The sequence below is a fragment of the Podarcis bocagei genome (genome assembly GCF_964188305.1).
Source record: "Podarcis bocagei genome assembly, chromosome: 1".
Lineage (NCBI taxonomy): Eukaryota > Metazoa > Chordata > Lepidosauria > Squamata > Lacertidae > Podarcis > Podarcis bocagei.
This window is the reverse complement of record NC_138125.1, coordinates 79,778,404-79,802,338: the sequence shown is the minus strand read 5'-3', so window position 1 is coordinate 79,802,338 and position 23,935 is coordinate 79,778,404. Positions and strand designations below refer to the sequence as shown.

Sequence of the window (23,935 nt, the reverse complement as noted above, 5' to 3'; positions counted from 1 at the left end):
GGGAGTGTGTCGCTGGTCTTCTCCAGAGCAAATGAGACGGGGGGGGGCACCATAAAGTGAAGTGGCCAGAAGACTTAAATTACTAGTAATATGTAGAATTTTGCTTCCCCTTCCACAAATCCCTCTGTGTTCAAGGGAGCAGATGGAAGAGCTGCCAGAATTCAGGCAACGAATGGGAAACACACAAGAGCCCGTTTTCGAGGCAGGCAGTCTCCAAGCAACAGGTAGCAGCTGTGCAGCAATAGCCTCTCTGCTCAGAGACCCACGGGTGTTGCCATGTGCGCACAGAGCTTCCTTGTGGGTAACAGGAGCTCTCTAAGTACATCAGAATGCACACAGAGAATAGATGAAATTAGGCCAGAAGTTCATACTGTAGACAGAGGAACAACTTGGTAAATAATATTCACTCTCATGGGTGAAAGGAAATATATCATGTATACTACTTCTTGAACCATTGTTTGTGCCTACTGGGGAAAAGAGACATTCAGCTTGGAATATCGTCCGAGCTGCAGAGACTGTAAACTGAAGCACACACACAAACATTAACATAGTGCAGCTTTTGCTGGATTGCAACCATTTCTGACAGCAGATGGGGGAGCCCACGATCAAATGCTTTCTTGTATATATTTTTATTATTATTATTCCTGCCTGTGCAAAACTAGCATGACAGGACAAAGTTTGCCAGACCAGCCATCTTTCTAACAAACTAGTTTAGTATGGGCAAGAATATTTTTTTTTTTTTTTTGTACTAGAAAGGAACATTCAAACATGCAGTCTCAAACAGCAGAGCCCAGTAAAAGCTACATTGTTAAAAAAATGTTCCAAGTAACTGTAGCTCTAGCTGGATGAAAGAGGCTGAGTTTAAAAGCTATGTCAGTCTGCAAATTTCTGACTCGCACAGCACTCTTCCAACTGAGCAGCGTTGGAAAATAGTCAATTTTCTCAGCAAGAGGGAGAGCATAAAGCTGGTTACAAATATAAATAATTTTTCGCTGTTTGAAAGAGGAGGGGAGGGAGGGAGAGCTAATCACACTATGTTTTTCACTTTCAATACACAATAAAGGACACTGTATGGAAGGATCAATGGGATGTCTCAAGAACTCCATCAATTGCACTGGCCGTTTGACTATAGCTTTCCATCTGGTTTAGTCCCTAAATGGAGTTGCTGGGCATTGAACCTGAGAGCTTCTGCAGGCAACACAGATATTCTACCAGCCTTTCCCTTTTAAACAGTGCCGGTCTTGCCCTTCAGCCTGCATGGCCAGCCGTAGAAGGGGCAGCTATGGGGAAGTGCTGTGTTGCTTGGATTACAAGCTGCACCTCTAGTACACAGTTATTAAAAGATGTAGGAGCCACATCCTCTCATTTCCTGCAAACCCCCCCCCCACCACCACCATTCAGCAAAGGAAAGCGGCCTACTTTAGGTAGTACCACGAGAGAGAGGGAGGAGGCACCTGAATGGTGCAACAATAACTCTCTTTTTAAGAGAGTTATTATTATATTGTGTATCTGAAGAAGTGTGCATGCACACGAAAGCTTATACCAAGAACTAACTTAGTTGGTCTTTAAGGTGCTACAGGAAGGAATTTTTTTTCTCTTTTTAAAAAGAATTACTGTATTGCTCCTAACAGGAGGGGTCACATTTGGACTCCACTTCAGGCAGCAAAATGTCTTGGGCCAGCACTGCTTTTAAAGGCATTGTGTTCATCATCAAGGACCAAGGCAAAGCACTTGGACAGAAACGTGCATATTGGGGTTTTTTTAAAAAAGACAAAGCGCAGCCTTTTCTGAGCACTGGGGGCCTTGTGAGCAGAGACAGCATAACCGGTGTTTAATACGTTCAAACAGCATTGAAAGATCATTAAAAGAAACCTCAAAGAGTTTGGGAACGGTGGAAGGAAGAGGATCAACATGTTCCAGTTCATCACTTTGTGGGAATATGGTGCAGCCATGGCAGCATCCCATAGGCATGAAAGGTCCCATTCATTCCCCATTAGTAACAAAATACAGTTCCTGCCCAAAACTGGCTGCTTCATCTGAAAGAAAGAGAGAGTGCTTCAGGAGCACTGCCTAGGAGAAAAATCCTTCTTTCTGGCAGGGAGCCCTGGATTGCCTCACCAGCAAACAGTTTCCAGCAGCCTTAGGAGATAACTGTTTCTTGGGGACTGCATGTGCTCATCTGAGTCTCCCCTGGGGCGGGGGTGCTTCGGAAACGAAGCACAAGTTTAAACAAAGCAGAATGTTGCCTCTAGTCTTAGTTTGCATCATGTAAATGTGTATTTGGGAATGCAGAGGAGAGAGAAGGAGAGAAGGTACACCACCTCTAAGGTGAAATCCCAGCTGCCAGGAGAAAGCTGTCACCAAGACAGTAGGAGATGCTTGCTGAAAACAAAAGGGATTGAAGGATATCCTCAAAAGTCCCCGTATCAGCTCCTGCTAAGCTTTGGGTTTTTGCCAGTATGGAAATCGTAGGTTTAGCATCTGGAAGGCTAACTGACTCATGTGTCTGTCATTGGGCCCAACTATACTGACAGGGGTGTCCAAAATTTTTTTCAAAGAGGGCCAGATTTGATGAAGTGAAGGGCCGTGAGGGCTGACCAAAGTTGTTGACCTTTATTGTGGTTGTTGAGCTTTTTTAAAGGATTGAAGTTCTTGAGGGGTTTTTTGGGATTTTACCCCAGGAAATAAACTGCCACAGGAGCCTGATTAAACTGACCAGCGGACCAGATTAGACCCCCGAAACGGACTTTGGACATGCCTGGTAGACAGTAAAGCTGGTCCGGTAGCACAGAGCTTCTCTCATTTTCAGGACTTTTGTTTCATTTTCTTCTTCATTGCCCGCCCTCCCCTGTCTCTTGAGGTGTTTTGTTGCCTCTTGTATTGTTATTTGGACAGGTATGCAGCAATTCCACTAAAAGCCCAGAGGGGAGCAAAGGCCAGTATCAGCTATTACTAAAGCCAGCTCTTACCTATACAGTTTTCAATGACTCATATCCCTTTTAATCAGGCAGCAGGCAGGCAAGAAAACACCAAAAGCATCATCATCATCATCTCTCTCTCTCTCTCTACCGTGAGTCAGTTAATTTCAAGAAGACGCAAGGAAATGCATTACAATGGGCCAAGTGCCAGGTACTACACACTTATGTCCTTCGGGGGACATGTTGTTGGAACACAACTCCCATGACTGTTGGCTGTGGGGTCCGCGGCTGATGGGCAGTTGAGAGTCTCAATAACACCTGGAGGGTCATGGGTTTCCCACTCCTACACCACCTTTGGAAGCAAACTAAATGTATATATATTAAATATTCTCCACCAACCCATTAGCTCTTCATTTAGAGCGAGAGAATAACTTGATGGCCTCCAATGTTACACAAAGCAAGCTGTAGCCAGCATGTTTTGCGGCAGGCACCCAATGCTCATTTTTGGGTGCTGCTATTCAAGGCAGGACATAAATGCTTGAAATAAATCGAACCTTAAGCGACACAGTCCAAATGGGAGCCTCTTTCTCTCATGCTCTTGAACTACTGCTGCTGCTGCTTCCTAACACACCCTCCTGGCAATAAGAATGGCACAGTGTGCCAAGAGCCACTTGCCAGAGCCAAGAAAGGATCTTTCATTGCTTTTTGGCATGGCGGGTAGAAACCTAGAAATGCCCTATTCATATCTGCACAGCTACCTTTTCTTTCCTTATAGAAGGTATAGGGTTATGGGAGCAAGTAGTTTGCAATTTATCTGATAGGGGCAAATACCAATTAATCAGTAGCTGCCATTTTTTGACAGATACACAGAGCTGAAGATTTCTTTCTTTGGGGGAAGAGTTAAGCCTTTTTGTTTTCCCCGTCTTGATCCACGCTCGGCAGCTAGTCGCTAGAAACACACCTCTAATGCAGCAAATAAAGGCTATAGGAAAAAAGAGTGCAACCTTGTTACACAGCCTAACTCCAAATTAGGCAGCAAATTTGCAAACACTGCACATGGTTCACCTGGGGCCTTATCTCTATCTCTCTGTTCTGAGAATACCACGGGCATACCAAATGCCAGCAGCTCCTGCCAGAGATGTTTTGGACTATCAAGAAACTAAGAAACCGCAATAATTAGCAGCAGAGGTAATAACTACCATGATACAAGCAAGATTGCTTCCAGGATCAATGTTCCATAGGTGGTAGGTGAACACTAGGTGATATGTTTTTAAAGGACTAGAGTTTAATTGCTAATAGTGAAAGCACAGGAAGATTTCCTTCCCTCTGTGAACACAGCAAGTTGCTCCTGTGTTTATGCAAGCAAAAGGAGGAAGACAGAGCATCACTGTTAGTCCTCTTCATAGATGGAATGTGAGCGTCAAGAGAACTCAGGTTTAGCAGCCACCACTTATGGGATATACAGGCCTGAAAATAAGCAACCTTTCCATTCTGCCCAGTGGTGAAGTGTTCTATGAAACACAAATGTTTGCATGTTCCTACACCACCATCTCCCCCGTTCAGTACCTCTTTTCTCCCCTCAGAGCAGCTTGGCAACTGTGGAGTGCATCAACGGGCTTTTTAAAAAGAATCGGTACACACTTCAGTCTTTTAGCATTTTATGCTCTTAAGAGTGAGAACTGATGCAAGACACGTACAAGCATACTTAACCCACAGGCATATCAACAAGTACATCACAAAAAAGAACAAACAAGGTTAGGCCACCTATCACAGTCTCTGCTTGTTGAAGTCTTCTTTTTCCTGTCACATGAGCAAAACTAAACAAATGTTAAGGGCAGAAGCTCAGCTTTGTTATTGCATTTCCACCAGTTAGGTCCCTGATCTACTCTCACTGAAGGCTTACATCAGAGCATGCAGTGCAGACTAGCTTTACTTATTTAGAATCCCACAGAAACCACACACACACACACACACACACACACACACACACACACACACACACACACTATTAGGCATGTAGTCTCAGAAATGTAACTCAAATTACCTCCCCACCCCCTACCCCCAAAAAAAAACTTCAAGGAAGGGAAAGTGTTGTTTTACAATCTCTAGGCCAGAAATCTTTCTACAGAAGAAGAATGATGCCTTTGGTTGTTTGTGAACTTGACCCTTTGCCAAAAACTTGCAGGATGTCATGAGATCTGTGTTCATCCTTTCCCTTGGGTAATAAGATAATATTTTCCAAGGTAATATCTTGAAACGATAAACCACTTTGGAGAGCTCCCCTACCCTTTTTCCTTGAAAGCAACAACCCAGAGAAACTGGGATTCTTTACATACTGGTACTTGACGAAGTACCAGTACTTTTACTGTTTGTGAGCATGGATGTGTATCTGCAACTCTACCTGAAACATCTTGGAAAGATACCCCACTTTAAAAAAATGGGGCATATTAAAAAAATAATCCCAGCTGAAGCATAGCAACCCATTGTAATTGCACCACTGACAGATAAGACACTTTACGTAGTGACACAAGCAGTGAGGCATGTTCCTGGCCCAAAGAACTTGCAGCTGCAGTTTAGATCATGTGAAAGACAACAGAGAGGTGGGGAAAGGGAACAAGGGATGCAGCTATACATTTGTGCTTTACTTCATTTTACTGCAGCAAGCCTCAATGTCAGTTGCATGAGAGCAGCTTTTATAGTGGGAACATACTGATGGTATTATAGTAGAGAAAATAACTGTCAGTAAGGCCTTGTGGTAAAGAGCCACATTAATGATCCCAACAGTAACTGTGACGAATCGTGAGAGGAAGTTTTTCCCAACTGGCATAGCCCATTTTTGAAAAGGGTTCCCCAGAAGAGAATCCTGATAGGCTACCATCAGTTCCATCAGGCTGTACCTCCTGACAAACACAACCCTAGTCAACTGGGGATGTGGGTGGCTGGGGGCAGTTTCCAAGCCTGACAAGGGCTCTTTCAACCCAACTGGGGGGGGGGGCTTTAGATTTACTTTCTCACAACCTAGAGCAAGGGTTCCTAACCTGAAGGCCACATCTGGCTCCCCAATAGATTTCATCTGTTCCAGCCATTTTTGTTTTTGTTTTTTCTTTTTTTTAAAAAGCCTTAACATTTGACTATTCCTATGGGTTCTCCCTCTGGGATAACATACCAAAAGGTTGTTTTGGCTCTACAATTTCTTCTACTTAAAAAACAAAAACAAAATGTATTTTTAAGTGATGCAAAAAGGTTTGTGCCTCTCTCCAGCATCCCCTCAAAGTTATCCTTTAAATAAAATAAACCGATGCACCCACTTTTTCTCCTCTCCACTGGTACTCAGAACATTATTGAAACAGCTTCCAAGGTTTCTTTCTGCCTGTGCAACCTTGAGTCAGCCACTAAGTAATAGGGATTGATCTACTTCAGTGTGTGGGCCAGTTGCCCCGTCATTTGTTAATGGGGTTACTTAAGACGGTTACTAGACATGCACACAAGTTCTTTGTGCTTAAGTGATCTAATAATGCACCTACTAATTACATTAATTCAAACGTGCTGTGAAGTAAAGGCGCAGGGCCAGTTCAGACAGAGCAAATGACATAAATAAGTACAAGAGGAAATGAGCTACAATGGAAGAAATATTCTAAAGAATCTTACAGTACGGGACAGTGATGGCAGTGTATTCTGCAACTGCTGAATATGTTGGAATTTAACTCTCACTGTGGGGAAAGAGTAACCATGATGGATGAGTGGCTGCTGGGATTTCTGTTGCAGTTCCAACTGTACAGTGGTACCTCGGGTTAAGTACTTAATTCGTTCCGGAGGTCTGTTCTTAACCTGAAACTGTTCTTAACCTGAAGCACCAGTTTAGCTAATGGGGTCTCCTGCTGCCGCCGCGGCGCCGCCGGAGCACAATTTCTGTTCTCATCCTGAAGCAAAGTTCTTAACCTGAAGCACTATTTCTGGGTTAGCGGAGTCTGTAACCTGAAGCGTATGTAACCTGAGGTACCACTGTATCATTAACCTCTTGTGTGCTAGCAGAAAGGTACCAACAGGCTTTCTTTATCTCATGCAGCTGGGAAAAGAGGTCTAAATGTATATAGGGAGTGGGGTTTGAGAATATTGACGATTCCATTCCCGATAGGTAAAACTGGAAGCAAAGCTATTGAGCTTTCCCCTTCAGAAAAGTGACCATGGACTCATATTATAGTTAATATTTACTTTTACTAGAAATGAGCAGAAGCAGTAGTTTGCAGCACCAGAGCATATATAGGGGCAGCTGAAGGCATATGAGCCCAATATTATGCTCCGCTGCACAACAGCACTACACAAGATGAGGCAGTAGACTTCCAATTTTTCTCCCAAAGCCTGGGGTGTCTAATGCTCTTGCTCCAGGCCCACTCCCTAAATTGGGAAATATCATCTGTCCTGTCAAAGCAGGTTTGGGTGCCCCATGTGTGTCTGACAAACACTTTTTGACATATTGGTTGCATTGTCTTGCTATCTTATATACTATCTTCAAACCTCCCTTTCCCCTTCATACTCTCTTTACTTTTTCTAGGATGAGGCTTCGTTGTGCTCTGCTGCCACTTTTACCAACTTGTGGAAGTAAAGCAGGGACGAAGTCCACAAAATTATTATTTTTTATTCTCTGCTTCTTTAAAACTTCTTACTTCCATGATCCCCGCCACCAACAGGCTCAAACTTGCATTAAGCAACAACAGATTGCAGACAATGGATATTTAGAGGTGTAGGGTTAAAATCCAATTATTAAACAAACAAACAAACAAACAAACAAACCCACCCTTGGTATTATCTGTTAATGGGACCCAAAATGGAATGGATGGACAAGGAGTGAAAATCAGCATGCCAAGTATGCTAAATATACATGAAGAAGCAACATGAATTTAAAAACAGAATGTGCACAGCATTTAAAAGCACTAAAAATGAACTTATGAAAATAGCAAACAAATATTTAAGCAAAATAATATACAATTTAATTATTATTTAATGTAATATTTCTTTTACACTAATTAGCCCAGATCTTATTGCTAGCAGGATCCCACAACAGAGGTGAGATGGGGGTCAAAGTGGGAGAGAGAGGGTTGTTGCTGTTGTTTTTTGGCAGTGATGCCCCTGTTATAGAATAGCCTCCCTAATGAGGGCTGATGGTGCCAACACATCTATCCCTCAGACATCTCATGAAGAACACATTCCAATAATTTTAAATCGTGTTTCCACTTTTAGCGTCTTATCTGCTATTTTTGTTCTGGTCTTGTCATTATATTTCTATTTTTGTAGCAAACTCTCCTAAAATAGAGTGAGGTGAGGGGCAGCATACAAATATTTTAAAATCTTGCTTTCCCAAGAGTCTTTGGCTGACCCCATTTCAAAGTGGAATCAGCCACATATAGTCTCAAATAGCGAGCCAGGAAAAGCAGAGTGTTCACACCATGGCTAATTTGGTTTAAATGGATGCTACAAAGAAGACCTTGTCTTTCTTAACAGTCTTTCTGCTGGTTTTAAAAGATGATCCAAACAGCATGGGCAGAAACTGCTTTTTAGCCATCAGCGTTCCAAGTCTAATGCAAATATAGCAGACATTGTGACCTGGCAAACATAGCTCGCACCTGTGAGCCCCATCCCCCAACATGACACTGAACACATTCAAATAGAACACATTCACATATTACACTGAACCCAGGGACAGGTTATATTCACATCTGTAGACATTTTTCTCGGAAAGAGTGTACACTGGTTGATTTGTTCAGCTCAATTGTTGAGTACACACATTCTACATTCATTGAACATTACAATAACTGTGTGAGTATACAGCTCAACTATTGTGTACACGTATTGTACGCTTGTTGAATATAACATGTGAACACCCCTACAATCCAAACAGGATCCATGGAAGTGGTTAGGGGCTTCAGAAGTGGACTGGTTTGCTTACCAAACTTAAAGTCCGACCAAACATTAAGTTGGGAGGTTTAAGTTGAGGGGTTATTCCTCAGCTCTACCCAAAATCTTACATTCCTCTTAATTTCATGCCTTCAGCTATTCTACCTTCATACCACCAACAACCTGATTTCAGAGGTGTCCAAATTCTGGCTCAGTCAAACTCACAGTTAACAACTATGAATTAGGAAATAATTCCCCTTTTCAAAATATTGGCATGAAAGATAAGTTCTCCAGAGATCACTATAACCCCTGATCCCAACAGTATTGGGATTATGACTTGATTATGTTATCTTTCACGTAGTCAGGATATACAAATTCCATACAAACCATCTCAAGGTCATGCAAGTGCATTATCTGCTATTGATCTCACAGTGGCCACAGATCTTGGGGGGGGGGGAGAGAGAGAGAAGCTATAGCTTAGCGGTAGAGCAGCTGCTTTGCATGCAGATGGTTCTAAGAAGGTCCCAGCATATTCAGGAAAGGCATTGCCAACATAATTGGCATGGATATGGAATAATGAAAGACACATGAGACTCTTGAGTGCAGATAATTCAAAGTGGTATCTCCAGAAAACCAAGCCACATACTGACGCATTATGCACTGTTAGAATCAGAAGAAGCATAATATGGAGGGAACGTTGTTCTAAATATAAACAGTTTTGAGGAAAGCAGCTGACATGGTACTGAAGAATGAATTAGTGCCAAAATAAAATGCTTCTACCCAAAGGCAACTATTGATTACACAAGCAAGATTTCATTTGATAGCACAGGCTTCCAGACCAGTTAGAAAATGGTAGGGCAACAAACCCTAGTTTACACAGTTGTAAACTGGAGTGTAATTGTCAAAGGGTACCTCCAGGTTCTCACTATTTTCAGGTGGGGCTTAGTCAAACCCTGGCAAATTTGGCCTGTGCAATTAACACTCTTGCAAAACAAGCCCAATTCCCCCAAAGACTGGACTTTTTGCAGTAAGAAAAGTTGTGGAGAAATGCTCTGCAACATCATCTAATCTCCTCACAAACATATCAGGCTAAAGGCTCATTAAGCAGGCCATCAGAAAGTGGCCAGAATTGATACTGCAAGGAAACCATTGGGTGATGATAGGAAACCAATGTGCCCAGCCAGATCTACTGACTTCATCAGGAGACAGTGGTTCTCCACCCGCCCGCCCCCAAACACTTTGGTCTCCAAGTAAGCACAGTGTGCATGTCAGAAGCCCTCCAGTAAGTGTAGAATTGAACCAATAAGACAGGGCAGCCAACATGATGATTATCATGTTCAGCCCCAGCTAGAATGGCGAATGGCCAGGGATGTTGGGAGTTGTAGTCCACAGTATCTGGACGTGACATTGGCAATCCCTGCAATAGGGGGATTGGGCAAATTAAATGCCAAAAAAACATGGAAATGAAAAGTGGAACTGCTCATACACTTTGGGGCCAGCATGGCAGTTTAACTCTGTGCTGCAAAATGAAGCAGTAAAGGTCCAATGACAGATCAAAGTGAGACAGAAAAGAAAGGATATGACTAAAGGTTTCTCACTCCCAGGTCTTTATTCTTAGGCCCACTCACTAGAGAGCTCTAGGAATAATTTATAGTTTCTCCAAGGCCATCTCTCTTGTCAAGCACACAGAGCTCAGGAGAAACAGCTTCATTCTACAGCCCTCTCAGCTGACAGAGCAGACCACCTCTACATTCCCACTGAGTTGCCACAATGGGCATCCCATGGAACCCCACCACCACCACCAACGCTTCCCTCCCCACTTCTTCTGAACCCAAACGTCATCTCAATCAGAGACTTTACCCCTTCCTCCCCTTTTGTAATATAAGGGACTTCACCCAACCAAGGCTTTTTTTCAGCCTGAACACACCAGAACCCAGTTCCAGCACCTCTCAGGTGGGCGCCATTGCTTTTCTAAGAGAACAAGGGAGGCATTTGTGGTGAGTTTCAGCACTTCTTTTTCTAGAAAAGTAGCACTGCGCCCAATGGTTCAGCTGTATGCCTATTTCAGGTAAACAGCTATGCTTGCAAGTGCGTGCGTGCGTGCGTGTGTGCCTGCATGCTGTGCCACCCCATCTGCTCCAGACCATGGATTATCATGATCAGCCTGCAAAGAGCAGCTCAAGGCTGCATGTACACAGAAGCACAATAATCACACAGATCTCCTCAGCCATTATCCAACTGCAGAGAAACCTCATCACGTACTTCACGTTGCAGAACACCCTCTATGGGCTCTGGAATACCAGGCATACACAAATATATATATGCACATGAGTCACATGCAAGCACATTGACAACAGTGGCTGTCCTTTCCTTCCAAAGCAAAATCCAGGCCATCTGTTGATCAATTTGTGAATACCATTCTGTCTCCTGGGAGAAAGCTGGGAGGGATCCCTTCGTTTCTTTGACTGCAAGACATTTAAAAAGCATTCTCTGCTCACCACTAAAATATCAAAGTCGCAATTACATTTGCAAAACAGTACTGATGCTCAGTGCCCCCACATCTCGAGAGCTTGATAGAAACTCTGTTGGTGTGCAGGTGGAGTAAAGCAGAGCCAATTGCAAACCAACAGGCCATAAAACTGTTTGCAAGCACAATCTACATGAATAAAGGGTTTCAGTCAATGGAGACACAGATTTACACAAGCACCACTTTTCAAACTGATTTGGAGTGCTCCCATAAAAACTAATTGCCACAGTTGGTGAATCAGACAGGCTTAACAAGGAACCCTGTTAAAAGGACCTGTGAACTGGGAGGCTGGTCTTCTTCCAAGTGGATTGCATTGGCAGTGAGAGGGAGGCCACTAAAAACAGAAGAAGTAGTAGTAAAACATCATTTTGAAATAAAGTGCAAACTGACAATGACAGTGTTGTGAATCAATCGGTGGCACAATTTTGGATACATGCAGAAATGTAAACAACAATCAGTGAGACATAGAATTTGCCCCAAGGCAAGCATTTCTGAATCATTATCTGATATACTGGTAACAAGAGCATCTCTCTAGTGGGCCCTGAAACACATGGACTGCTGGTTAGGACATAACATTACTGACTTAATAAACCATGGTTTATTAAGTCGGGAATGAAGAATGGGCCTTCTTCACATCCTTCTGTGACCTGGAACCAGGATCAGACAATGGCTTCATGTCCTATTTAGCCAACTGACATTTAAAAATGAAAAAGAAATCCTGTTTTGGACATAATGGAAACTGTGTTTTAAATAGGAGCTGTGGTTTAAAGAAGCCAGGGCCAAAGCACTGAAGGCAGTGTACAGTGTAAATGACCCACGCTAATTCCTGGTTTAATAAATTATTATTTATTAAATTATTATTTATTAAAGAGAAGCTACACCATGGAGACAAGAGTGAACTTATTAAAGCAGAATTCTGAGAGGACAGAAAACAGAAGATGACAAGAAGATGACCTATAAACCATGGTTTGCCTCTTGTACATTTGGAATTTCTAACCATGGCTTGGGTTGTGAACTATGGCTAGGCATAATGTCTGAGCCAAGGCATTAGAAACTGAGAGGTGGGAAAATGTAGGTGGTTATATAACCTGTGACAAGAAAGAATGGTTTCATAGGTAAATCTGGCTCTGGCCTCAATTCTCTGCTACTAAATTCACATACTATTTAATGGGAATGTGTTTTGTCTTCTCAACTTTAGAGATGACAACAGAAGTGAGAATTATAACAGTTCCAGAAAGTATACACAGAGATCCTTCAGGATCTCTATCAGAGAAGAACTGGTGCACAGACATATGTATTAAGGAACTGTTTGGTTACTGCAGTAGAAACTTGTGAGTGCAGAGAGCTACTTTTCAGTTGAATACCATGACATGAAGAATCAAGGAAATGACAGGCAAAGAGAGAGAGAGAGAATGAAAAACACTAGGAAGTTTGGGACAAACATAAATGGGATATAGGACTGCTCTGCCTAAAAAGTAATATCCGAAGGAGATAGTGGGTGCTTCCCCCTTTTTCTTCTTCTCCTTTAAAGCCAAATGACATATGGAGAATTGAAGCAAATAATTCGTGATAAACACACCACAGCTAGATTCACAGATGCAGGATGCACAGAATCCTGCTAGACAAAAACCTGGGATGAATCATCATCACACAGCCATATGGAGCTGTTTCTGGAGAGGCAGAAGCACCCACCAAAAACAGAATGATTAAGGAGGATGTCATGACTCAGTATGAAATGTCATTGCTCTAATCTGAGATATTAAAATGAATCAAAATGCAAAATGTAAAAGCCCTCCGGCCTTTAACTCAATCCAAGATGCTTGTGCATATACCAGCCTTCACCAAGCTGGTGCCCTCCAGCTGTTTTGGGCTACAACTCCCATCAGTCTCATCCAACACAGCTGTGCTAGCTGGGGCTGATGGGAGTTTTAGTCCAAAACAGCTGGGGGGCATCTGTTTGGTGAAGGGTGGAATATGTGGTAGCAGCCTCTGGATCAGCAAATTCTGCCTAAAATCGGGTAACTACCTCTGAGTCAATGTCTGCACTCTGCTTGATGAAAGTAGAACCATGGAACTCATTGCCACAAGGAAAATGATGGGTGGCAAATGACGGCAAAGAATGGATAAGACATCAGTAGAATTGATGTCAGTAATTGTCAATCAATTATGCCAGTAACTGTCACCATTTTGTGTCTGACTCTGCCCCTGTCTCAGCCTTTTATGACTGGTTGGCCTCAGCTGTCTCAAGTGGGCCGTGGGGATGGAAAGTTTGAGAAGCCCTGATCTACAAGCCACAGATTCCCCAACCCTGAACAGCTCCAACAGATCTTTCCAGCAAGCTGAAAATTGAAGTGATGTACATAAATTTGTGAGCTTGGTTATAAACAGTACAGATACATTTACTCATTACAGTCTAGCACGTTTCTTCTGTAGTAATGCTGAAATGTTATACAAGTAATTGAAAGGGGGCAAAAGATCATCTCTTGCTTCCATGTCTGCAAAAGGGAACAGAATCTTTGGTGTACCAACTTGAAAAGAGATGGAAGTTCATGCAATGTTATCAGAAACAGGGTACCAGCTGTAGCCTATTTTGGTAGATCCACTGAAATTAATGGGCAAGGCAAACTTAAAGGTCCATTAATTTTTATGAGAGTACTCGGAAAAGAATCTAGTTGGATACAACCCCATATCCTCCCAACTTCCCTCCCCACCTTTATTTGTTTTTTATAAGTGGTGGGTGTTTTTGTTTGTTTGTTCTTTTGTTTTGTTTTATTTTGTTTTTAGGTTTCTGATTAACCTTACAAAGCCCATCGGTATTGTTTGGCAGGTCAAGAAACCTATCTGAAATATTTTGATCTCTCTCTCTCTCTCCTTGCAAATTGTGAGTGGGGGGCCTGCATGTGTGCTGAAGACGCACCCCTTTACTCTGGCCGTTGACACCTGAGATGTGTGTTTTCAAAGCCCACCCTGTTCCTGTGGTTGTAATCTGCCCTGTTTTTAATATGTTGTATGATCCACATGGAAAAGCACAAGTATAGCCCACCCCCTTCAATCTCCTCCTGCTGTTTATACCCACATCTGACTCATCTAGAACCACTCGTGATGGTGCAGCAGCATCATTTAACACAGGTCCATTGGTCCCAAGTGCTGCACCAGTGTAACTCTGGTGCAAAACCACGCTGATAATTTTGTACTAGTACTGCATCATCCCCCGCCCCCTTCTGACTCTTAGACTAGGATAGCAGACCACAAGGAAGGGCGAGGAAACCTGTGGTCTTCCAAGTGCTACAGAAACACAATTCCCATCATCCCTGAGCCACTGACCATGCTGGCTGGGGCCAGAGAGCCACAGGTTGTCTATTGCTTCCATAGGGCCTTGTTCTTAGCATAAAGAGGTATAGTGGTTAGGGTGTTAGGTGGGGGAGGCCAGAGTTCAAACGTTCATTCAGTCATAAAGTTCCCTGGGTGCCCTTAAAACAGTTTTCTCCTTCTCTTTCTTGCACACCCACATCTCACATGACTGTGTGAAGTGAACTGTATATGCTGCCCTCAATGTGCACTTCCTGTGGCAGCCTAACGCTGCAGTAAAATGCTAGTATTAAAAAAAAACAGTTACCAAACGTACTCTGCCAAATCAATAGCACATCAACACTGCAACATAAAGGAGCACATTACAAGGAACTAAATAAAATCAAGGAATCTGCATGTTCGGGGTGGGGCTTTGAAAAAACTGTAATGACTTTACAGCAACTGCGTAGCTTCCCCTGGAACCTATGTACACCTCATCAACATCTAATCCAGGTGTGGACATATTTGGCCCTCCAGATGTTTTGGGACTACAATTCCCATCATCCCTGACCATTGGTCCTGTTAGCTAAAGATTATGGGAGTTGTAGTCCCAAAACATCTGGAGGGCCAAGTTTGGCCATGCCTGATCTAATCCAATGGTCTTAATTTACACGATTAAACAGCATTCCAGCATGTCTGCTTGCTTGTATTATGGAGAGGCATTTTACTTAATACTTCGACAATCAATTCTCTGGATAGAAGGATGGAGCGAAACTGGGAGGCAAAATTATTGTATGAATGGTCTATCATTCATATTGCCTGAGATATTTTAAAGTTGGGTCTAGAAATATGGACAAATGAGGTGGTGGAGTCTAGAGGCAGAATAGACAGGACCACTTCAGACTACAGTGGTACCTTGGTTTAAGAACAGCTTAGTTTATGAACAACTTGGATTAAGAACACTGCAAACCCGGAAGTAGGTGTTTTGGTTTGTGAATTTTGCCTTGGAAGCAGAACATGTTCCGCTTCCTGTTGAGTGTGTTCCATTTGTAAATTGAATCCCACGCTGCTATGGGAAAGAATGCTTTGGTTTAAGAACAGACTTCTGGAACGGTTTAAGTTTGTAAACCAAGGTACCACTGTACTTGCAGTAGTGGAATATAGTGGTAAAAAGCCAGTGGTGCTGTAGTGCTTCGTGTGTTGGACTAGGACCCGGGAGACCAGGGTTCAAATCTTCGCTCAACCATGAAACTCACTGGGTGACCCTGGGCCAGTCACAGCCATTTAGCCTAACCTACCTCACATGGATAAAATGGGAAGTAAGGCAACGAACCATGCATGTCACCTTGAGCTCCTTAGAGGAGGGGCTGGGATATGAGTGCAGTAAATAAATAAAATACTGAATCTTAAAAACCATAGAAATCTCCTTACAAATATTAAAAAATAGCAGCTTAGGAAGATTCAAGCCCAACCCACTCCCTGCCATGCTAGCCTTCTATTTGCAGGGGAAATTGACATAGGGGAACATTCAAAGCGTGATTTCACCACATACAATCAGACATAGCACAGTCCATTCTACCATCTCATTCCCACCTCACTCTGCTACATGTGAAGATGTAGCCTGATATCAAGGTCAAAATGGAGCTCTATTAATAAAGCCTGGTAAATAGGCCTGCCTATGTTGCCAGCCCATTGGCGGTTTGGTACAGAAGAGGTGGAGAGCTCTGTCCCTCCTGCAACAGCAACCTGCTTCATTTCGAAACTGGGTGCACAGGAGGGGGGCTTCCCCCTTCTGGTAGACCTTTTGGTTCTACGTTGATCTCAGAGGAGGGTCCCTTATCCCACTCACTCATCTGCATAAGAAGAGCCTGCTGGATCAGGCCAATGACTCAGTTGGTCCAGCATCCTGCTGCCACAGTGGCCAACCAGATCCCTGTGGGAAACCTGCAAGCAGGACCCAACCAATATCCTCTTCTGTGATTTCCAGCAACTGGTATTCAGAAGCATTACTGTCTTCAACCATGGAGACAGAGCATTGCCTCCATGGAGGCAGAACACAGCTAGCAGCCATTGCTACCCTCATCCTCCATGAATTTACCTAATCCTCTTTTAATGCACGCAGCATCTTGTCATTTGTGACTAGTGCTTAAATTAAATGCCATTTACTTAGGACAATTCCCTCATCAAAGTGCTATTTATCCAATACCACTACAGCCTGCATTTTATTTGACATTTGGTAGCATCTGCTGCTTTATGGTCTTGATTATTTAATTCTTCTGCAGTCCTGAGAGGCGAAGGTTGCTGTTATTCACATTTCACAGATGAGAAATTGAGACCAAGGGATAGTAGCCTACCAACAATCACACCTAGGAAGCCTATGCTTGGGCATACACTGGAAACCCAGATGTACACAAACCATTTCATTCACTGGATTACACAGATTCATGGGATCTTCAAGTGGTTCGTTTTTGTAAAAACACATGCAAGTCTCCCTAGTCTTACTGTAAATTGCACTTTCAAAGTTTCATATATTAACAGATACAGTATAGAACTAAATTCAGCGGGCTACACTTTTTTTAGCTCAGAGAGAAACCGGTGGAGGAAGCTGTATTTCTTGGTGTTTATGGGGTAATAATCCTAAAGGAGGAAGAAATGCATGGCTAGAAACATGGAAGTGGCTCAACAGCTCAGAGGAAGAAACCTGGGCCACAATGCCAGATACAGATTAGAAAGACCTGGATTCAAATCCCCACTCAGCCATCATAATCAGTTAGTGACCTTGGATAAGTTACCACTTCACCCTAACCTATCTGAAAGGGCTGCTGCATGGATAAAATATGGAAGGGGTGTGTGGAATGATTCCCAAATATGCCACTCAAAGCTCTGTGCAGGACAGACAATGTTAAATAAATGGAATAAATGCATAAATTAATTTCCTTTTGAACAACTATATTAGGAAACTTATACGTGTGTTTTCTTTTCTATGCTGCCAAGATAAGTGGATAAGGAATAAGGGTACAGCTAGAGAAATGAGTTCATCACATCAGGCCCCTCTCTAAGAAAGATATGGCGACTTATGTATTATTCATTGCTTCATTTTAATGAATGGCCTGTGGCAAGGATACTGCCTTGTTTAAAAATTATAACTAAAAACCCAGCCATCTGTCTACAAAGTCTCTGAGCATCACGTTCGCTGCAGCTACCCCATGGCTGAGCAGAAGCCAGATAATTGACCAACCTCTTTTTGTGCTAGGTGTTGCAGGAGCTCAAATCAAAGCAAGCCAAGAGAATGGCAACACCCAATCAGATGGGAGACCCAAGGTCATATATGGCAGAGGAGCTGCAGAGCAAAGATCAAATTCTAATCTCCGGCATGGTAATCCAGTGCCAAGCCTATGCTAGAAAATGTAAGCAAATTTAAAACAAACAAACACACACACACACACACACCCCAAACCAAACATATTGCATAGCTTTCAGAGGCCTGTTTTTCATGGACTCATTTTTTGGAAAATCACCCTGAGAATGCCCATTTGGATAGAATGGAAGGCAGTTGAACCCTGTGGCTGAACCCAAGTGCTGCTTAGGGCGGCAATACTCTTAGGACGGCAGTACTCTTCACAAGCAGCAGACTAGGAAAAGGAGCCTTTATCAGTGAATCTCAACAAAAGCTTTGGATGATGAATCTGAGATCATGTGCACCATCCTGCCTTCATATTTGGAGTTGATCTACCACAAGGCTCACACCATTTTTATATATTGACAGGGAGATCAGTTACAAACCACTCAGGCCTATAGCGCTGAAATCAAGCTAAGTGAGCAGATTCAGTCCTTCAGGATATGTGGAGATTTGTCGTCGGCGACAAATTTGTCCTTTGTCAACATACTGTGGTCACCTCTGATTCTGTGTATCAGCTGGAGTGTGTATCTTGTCCTGTTGTTTCAAAAATAAATAAATTTCTGTGTGTGTGCGTAGATACTGTGGTACCTCGGGTTAAATACGCTTCAGGTTACAGACTCTGCTAACCCAGAAATATTACCTCGGGTTAAGAACTTTGCTTCAGGATGAGAACAGAAATCATGCTCCGGCGGTGCAGCGGCAGCAGGAGGCCCCATTAGCTAAAATGGTGCTTCAGGTTAAGAACAGTTTCAGGTTAAGAACGGACCTCCAGAACGAATTAAGTACTTAACCTGAGGTACCACTGTAGATAGATAGATACACACACATACACACAAACACACACACACACACAGAGAGAGAGAGAGAGAGAGAGAGAGAGAAGCTTCATGCAGCTTGGCAGCTTGATTGGTGCTGGCAGGCTGAGGCTGCCGTCTCCCTCGGAGGAGGTGGAGACTTTGGCCTGAGAATCTGCCACGCTGCTTCCAGCATGTAGGAGGCGGCACAACAAGAGGCTGCCCTGCTGGAGAACAAGGTTGGAGGGCAAGCACTGCTTCTGCAAGGGGAATGGGAATCTAGGAGGCATTTGCCCAATCCAGTATCCACATCAAACCGCTGGGCACCAAGATGCTTAAAAACACTTTAAGCCGCCCAAGGAGAGGGGGGGGCAACAAGAGTCCCTGCATTTTCACTGGGTTGAAACAGCAGCAGCAAGGTGGCATTACTTTATGTTTCCGCCACGAAGTTTCCAGGGTCACTGGCAGCATTCATAAAGGAGCACCACTCAAATGCTGTCAAAGGTCGCGCTATCGGAAGGCAAGCTGAGGGGCGAGCAGGTGAAAAGGTCACGCGGCCGCTTTGGCGCGTCGCCTCGAGAGGGAGCCCCGCGGCGGGGCTGAGAGGAAAAGTTAAGCCCACGCAGGACCCGAGCGTGGAGCATCCCAGACACACTCAGAGCAACTGCCCTCTTCTTACCCCCTATTGACCTCACACGCCCCCAACGCTTCAGTATTGAGCTCCGGGCACTTCCCAGCCGCCCCATTGCTCAAGTCAGGCTAGGAAACGCAGCCAGATACGGGGAGGATACAGGAAGGGGTTCGTGGTCACCCTCCCGAGGGGTGCAGCGGGGCTCCCCATATGGCTGAGGAGGACGCTGGGCTCCAGTCAAACTTTCCGGTTGCTCCAAGGGAAAGGGTGGAGATGTAGTAAAGATAAAGGGGGCATGATGCAACAGATCCCTACTCCCTCGGGGGTGGGGGGTTGGAGATGGAGGGAGGGAGGGAGGAAGAGAAGGATCTCCCGGGTGGAGTTGGCCGGGAAGACGCCCTCCTCGCGCCGCTCGGCATCCGCGGCGGAGTTCCCTGCGGGCGCCGCGGCTTTAATCCTGCCGTTTCGCTGTGCATTTGAGCAGGAGGAAAGGACACGCGCGCACTAGGTGGGAGGCTAATCCCTGCCGGGTTGCAACCGGCCGCGCCGCGCCAGCTCACCATGCAACGGAGGGAGGGACGGAGGGCGGAGAAGGGTTGCAACCCCGGCTGCATTGGCAAACCATTCCCAATAACGCTCAGAGGGACAATTCCAGGCGCCCATCCGCCCGCCCTTGGGGCTGGAGCGAGGAAGCGTGGGGCAGATGACGCTCCCCACAGCCCATCTGGCATCGCAGAGCGGCAAGGGAAGGGGGCGAAAAGGAACCATGGGCACTCACCGAGCCGTAGGGGCGCTCCGCCTCTGTCGGGAAACAGCCGGGAAAGCACCGATCTGGCTGAGTCTATGGCTGGCTGGCTGCTCCCTCGCTCGCTCGCTCTTTCCCTCCCTCGACTCTCTGGCTGTTCCTTTAAGTGGTACAAACCAGGATGTCCGTGCAGTTTCTTTCCCAGCGCCAGCTCGGCACCGCCGCCTCTGGCCGCTGCGCGCAATGGCAGCCACTTTCCCCGCTTGCTGCCACTCTCTCTCTGGGCTCCGCACAATAGTTTCCAGCCCCAGGAGGGCTCACGTGAAAGCGCCCGCGTCAAAACTCTCCCCGACTTAGTACAGTACTCACTCCTCCCATCACCGGTCCAGCGCTGCTTGCTGCTGCTTGCTGCTGTCAGAAGCGGGAGGGGGCCGCCCGCTGACGTCACGGCACGCCCGTTCGCGGATGAGGTCAGATTTCGCAGCCTGCGAAAATCACACACGAGAGAAATAAAAAATCTCGCCGAGGGGGCGGGGAAAAGCAAAGTTAGGGAGAAACTTTGGGCTTCCTAATCGACGCTTTGCATAATGATCGTCCTTATTTTTCGGAATTCTTTTGGTTACCCCCTTGCAACCAACGTATTAAGAAAATAAGACGTTATTTGCAAAAGGGTAGGGAATAAGCCTACAACCATATGGGCACTCATTTGGGAGCAAGTCCCCTTGAAATCAGTGGAAATAACTTTATGCATAAGATTAGTCTGCATGCATCAATCAGTTACCTGGGATCCTGGAGAATCTAAAGGTCAATTAGAAGGCAATCTATGTATACTCAGAAGTAAATCCTCCTAATTAATTAAATGGGGCTTACTCCCAGGTATGTGAAGTCAGGATTCAGCCTAAATACCACACTCTCAATACTGCCTCCCCCCCCCCCCCAGATAACCATCTTATGCCCACAGCTGAGGTTGTGTGTGTGCATGCACAGATTGCACACTTCTGAACTAAAGAGAGAAAACAAGGGCGTGTTTCTTGGCAACTATTCATATTGCCCAGAGAATGTGCATATTGCTCAGAAAGTGCATAAAATGCATTGGAGATACGCACATTGGCGATTATGCATATTGGCAAAAGAATGTACAAAATTCACTCAAGATGCATATCCCAGCACTTGTTGGGGCTTATACATATTGGCTAGTAGAAATATGCACATTCCCCAGTACTTATTGGATATTGTACATATTGACTGGGAAATGTGCAAAATTCATTCTTCATGGACAGGTGATGAACACATTCTCCATGCAACTTAGTGAGCATGTGCAATGGTCAATTGTTAGGCACTTTATAACAACTCAACTTCCATTACCCCTAACATATACACAGCATCTCAAACTGGCCTCAAACATAACATTTTTAGCGGAAAGATACACACTGTGTAACTCAGTTTTCAGCAGCATGGATCAGGCAAGGGAAGCATCACTGCTTCACCATGTGATGTGCCATCCACCAAGCGCCTGTGTCATCAAAGCACAGCCAACTTCCACAGTCCCACTTCCTGAGACGGCAGTTGTGGTTTTCTAGGAACTTGTGTTAGCAGTTTGAGAGCAGATAGAGAACACGGATGTCTGGATTGTTCAGTCATGTACAATATTTCCTGGACAAATTGCAGCATCCGGAAAGCTCCTGAGCTTGTGAAGAATGTGGGGCAGGACAACAGTGCTATTTTGCATATGGACAATTTCCAAAAAGAGAGACTAGTTTGCTTTTCATTTGTCTTGCTGTTTTAGATTGATGGGAAGGCACAAATATATGTTAATATTCACTTAGGCTGTGCATGCACTATACCTTTAAAGCGTGTTTGAAGCACATTTTTCCACTGAAATAATAATAATAATAATAATAATAATAATAATAATAATAATAATAATAATAATTTCCCCAGCCACTCTGGGTGGCTCCCAATCAGTGTTAAAAACAGTACAGCGCTACATATTAAAAACTTCCCTGAACAGGGCTGCCTTAAGATGTCTTCTGAATGTCAGGTAATTATTTATCTTTTTGATATCTGATGGGAGGGCGTTCCACAGGGCGGGCGCCACTACCGAGAAGGCCCTCTGTCTGGTTCCCTGTAGCCTCACTTCTCGCAATGAGGGAACCGCCAGAAGGCCCTTGGCACTGGATCTCAGTGTCCGGGCTGAATGATGGGGGAGACGCTCCTTCAGGTATACAGGACAGAGGCCGTTTAGAATTCTGGGCACTGTAGTTTACTCCTCACAGGGTTACAATTCCCAGAACCCTTAGCAAACCACAGTGCCCAGAATTCTTTGAGTGGAAAATGAGTTTTGAATGTGCTTTAAAGGTCTATAGTGTGCACACTGACATAATCTCATTTTGCTCCATATTCTCCATCATTAGTCTGTAAAATTTGAGGGCAAGCAAGAAGAAGGGGAGGGGAATTACTTTTAAGCAAATATCAAAGGCATACAGACTCCAGCTTGGAAACTGCCTTTTTGCTTGAAAGGAAGCCATTCAAAGAGACCCACTTCCTCTTTCACATAGAAGCTAGACTGGTCAGGGCAGCATGTATGACAGTTACTTGAACAGCTGTGGGGTGTCATGCACACTTAAATGAGGGAGAGGAGCAAATATTTTAGCTGCTTTGATATTCAAAAAGGGTGAAAGAGTAAGGATCAGGAGGCACGGCTATAAAAATAAGAGATATTCCTGCAATAGTATTCTGTGTCATCAGCATTCTCTCCTAATGAGTTATCATCCTGCCATGAAACATCGTTCTTAGCAGCTCCAACTATTAAATAATACCGCCTATAGAGCTTTTCCTCCCTCCCTCTGAAAACAATGTATAAAGAATTATTCTGTTTAAGAATGTGGGCATTTTCTTTTTAGTGAAGACAAAACTTTAGCCTTGCTCACTGCCTAGGATTTACATTAGATAATTCAGCAGAGAGATTTTGAGGCATGAAACTGTTTTGCGAATAGATTTTTTTGTGGGGGGGGGATAGTTAAGGTGAATAAACAGGGAAGACAAGAATGAATTATTTTGCACAGTGCAAAGGACAAGAAGAGCTTGAGTAGGAAAAGTAGGATGAGGCTCAGAACAGGAATACACATTTTGAAAATACAGAGGAAAACCACTCAGCAGAAAGCAATGCGGGTACATTAATGATTGTACAGCAATAGGAGCAGATAGGCCATACTACACCAAAGTGTGAGGCAATTTCTTTGAAATCAGGGCACACTGTTACACTTCACCGATTTTCCCCCATAATGAAGCAACGGGCTATTAGCCAATTAACTTGCATGTATCACATCCTTGACAGATATATGTGCAGGCAAAATTCATGCTCTTTGACCATTAGAGAACATTGTTTGGAGTTAGAAGAATCAAACCTCTTTCCTAGCACCACCACACTGCTGACTCTGCTGTTACACCTGCAGCTCTCACTGGTACAGTAAGAACATTGCTGTTTGCAGGTGATAAATCACATTTCAAGTAATGTAGGAAAGCACTTTTCAACTGTGCTTGGCAATTATTTTTGCAGAGAATGGGGGGGGGGACACCTCCCTCCTCCCTTACCACAACAGTGACGCTCATTTTGTATTCTAGTTCAGTAGCTTGAGAACCATTCTGATGTGTGAAGCAGGAAGCAGTGTGGCTGTAAGGGATAGCCTTTTAAACAGGGAATGGGACAATGTTTTGCACAATATTGTTATATGGGTTGC

General features: G+C 44.2%; 1 protein-coding gene across 1 annotated transcript in view; it reads right to left on the bottom strand.

The window, feature by feature from the left end:
* The window catches only part of SLC25A22 (solute carrier family 25 member 22), a 66,787-nt gene extending 46,221 nt beyond the window's left edge, over nucleotides 1–20,566 (bottom strand). The window contains exon 1 of the mRNA XM_081203302.1: nucleotides 20,229–20,566. The gene's annotated coding sequence lies outside the window, so the exon portion shown is untranslated. The remainder of the gene's footprint in view (nucleotides 1–20,228) is intronic.
* Nucleotides 20,567–23,935: the final 3,369 nt, after the last annotated feature.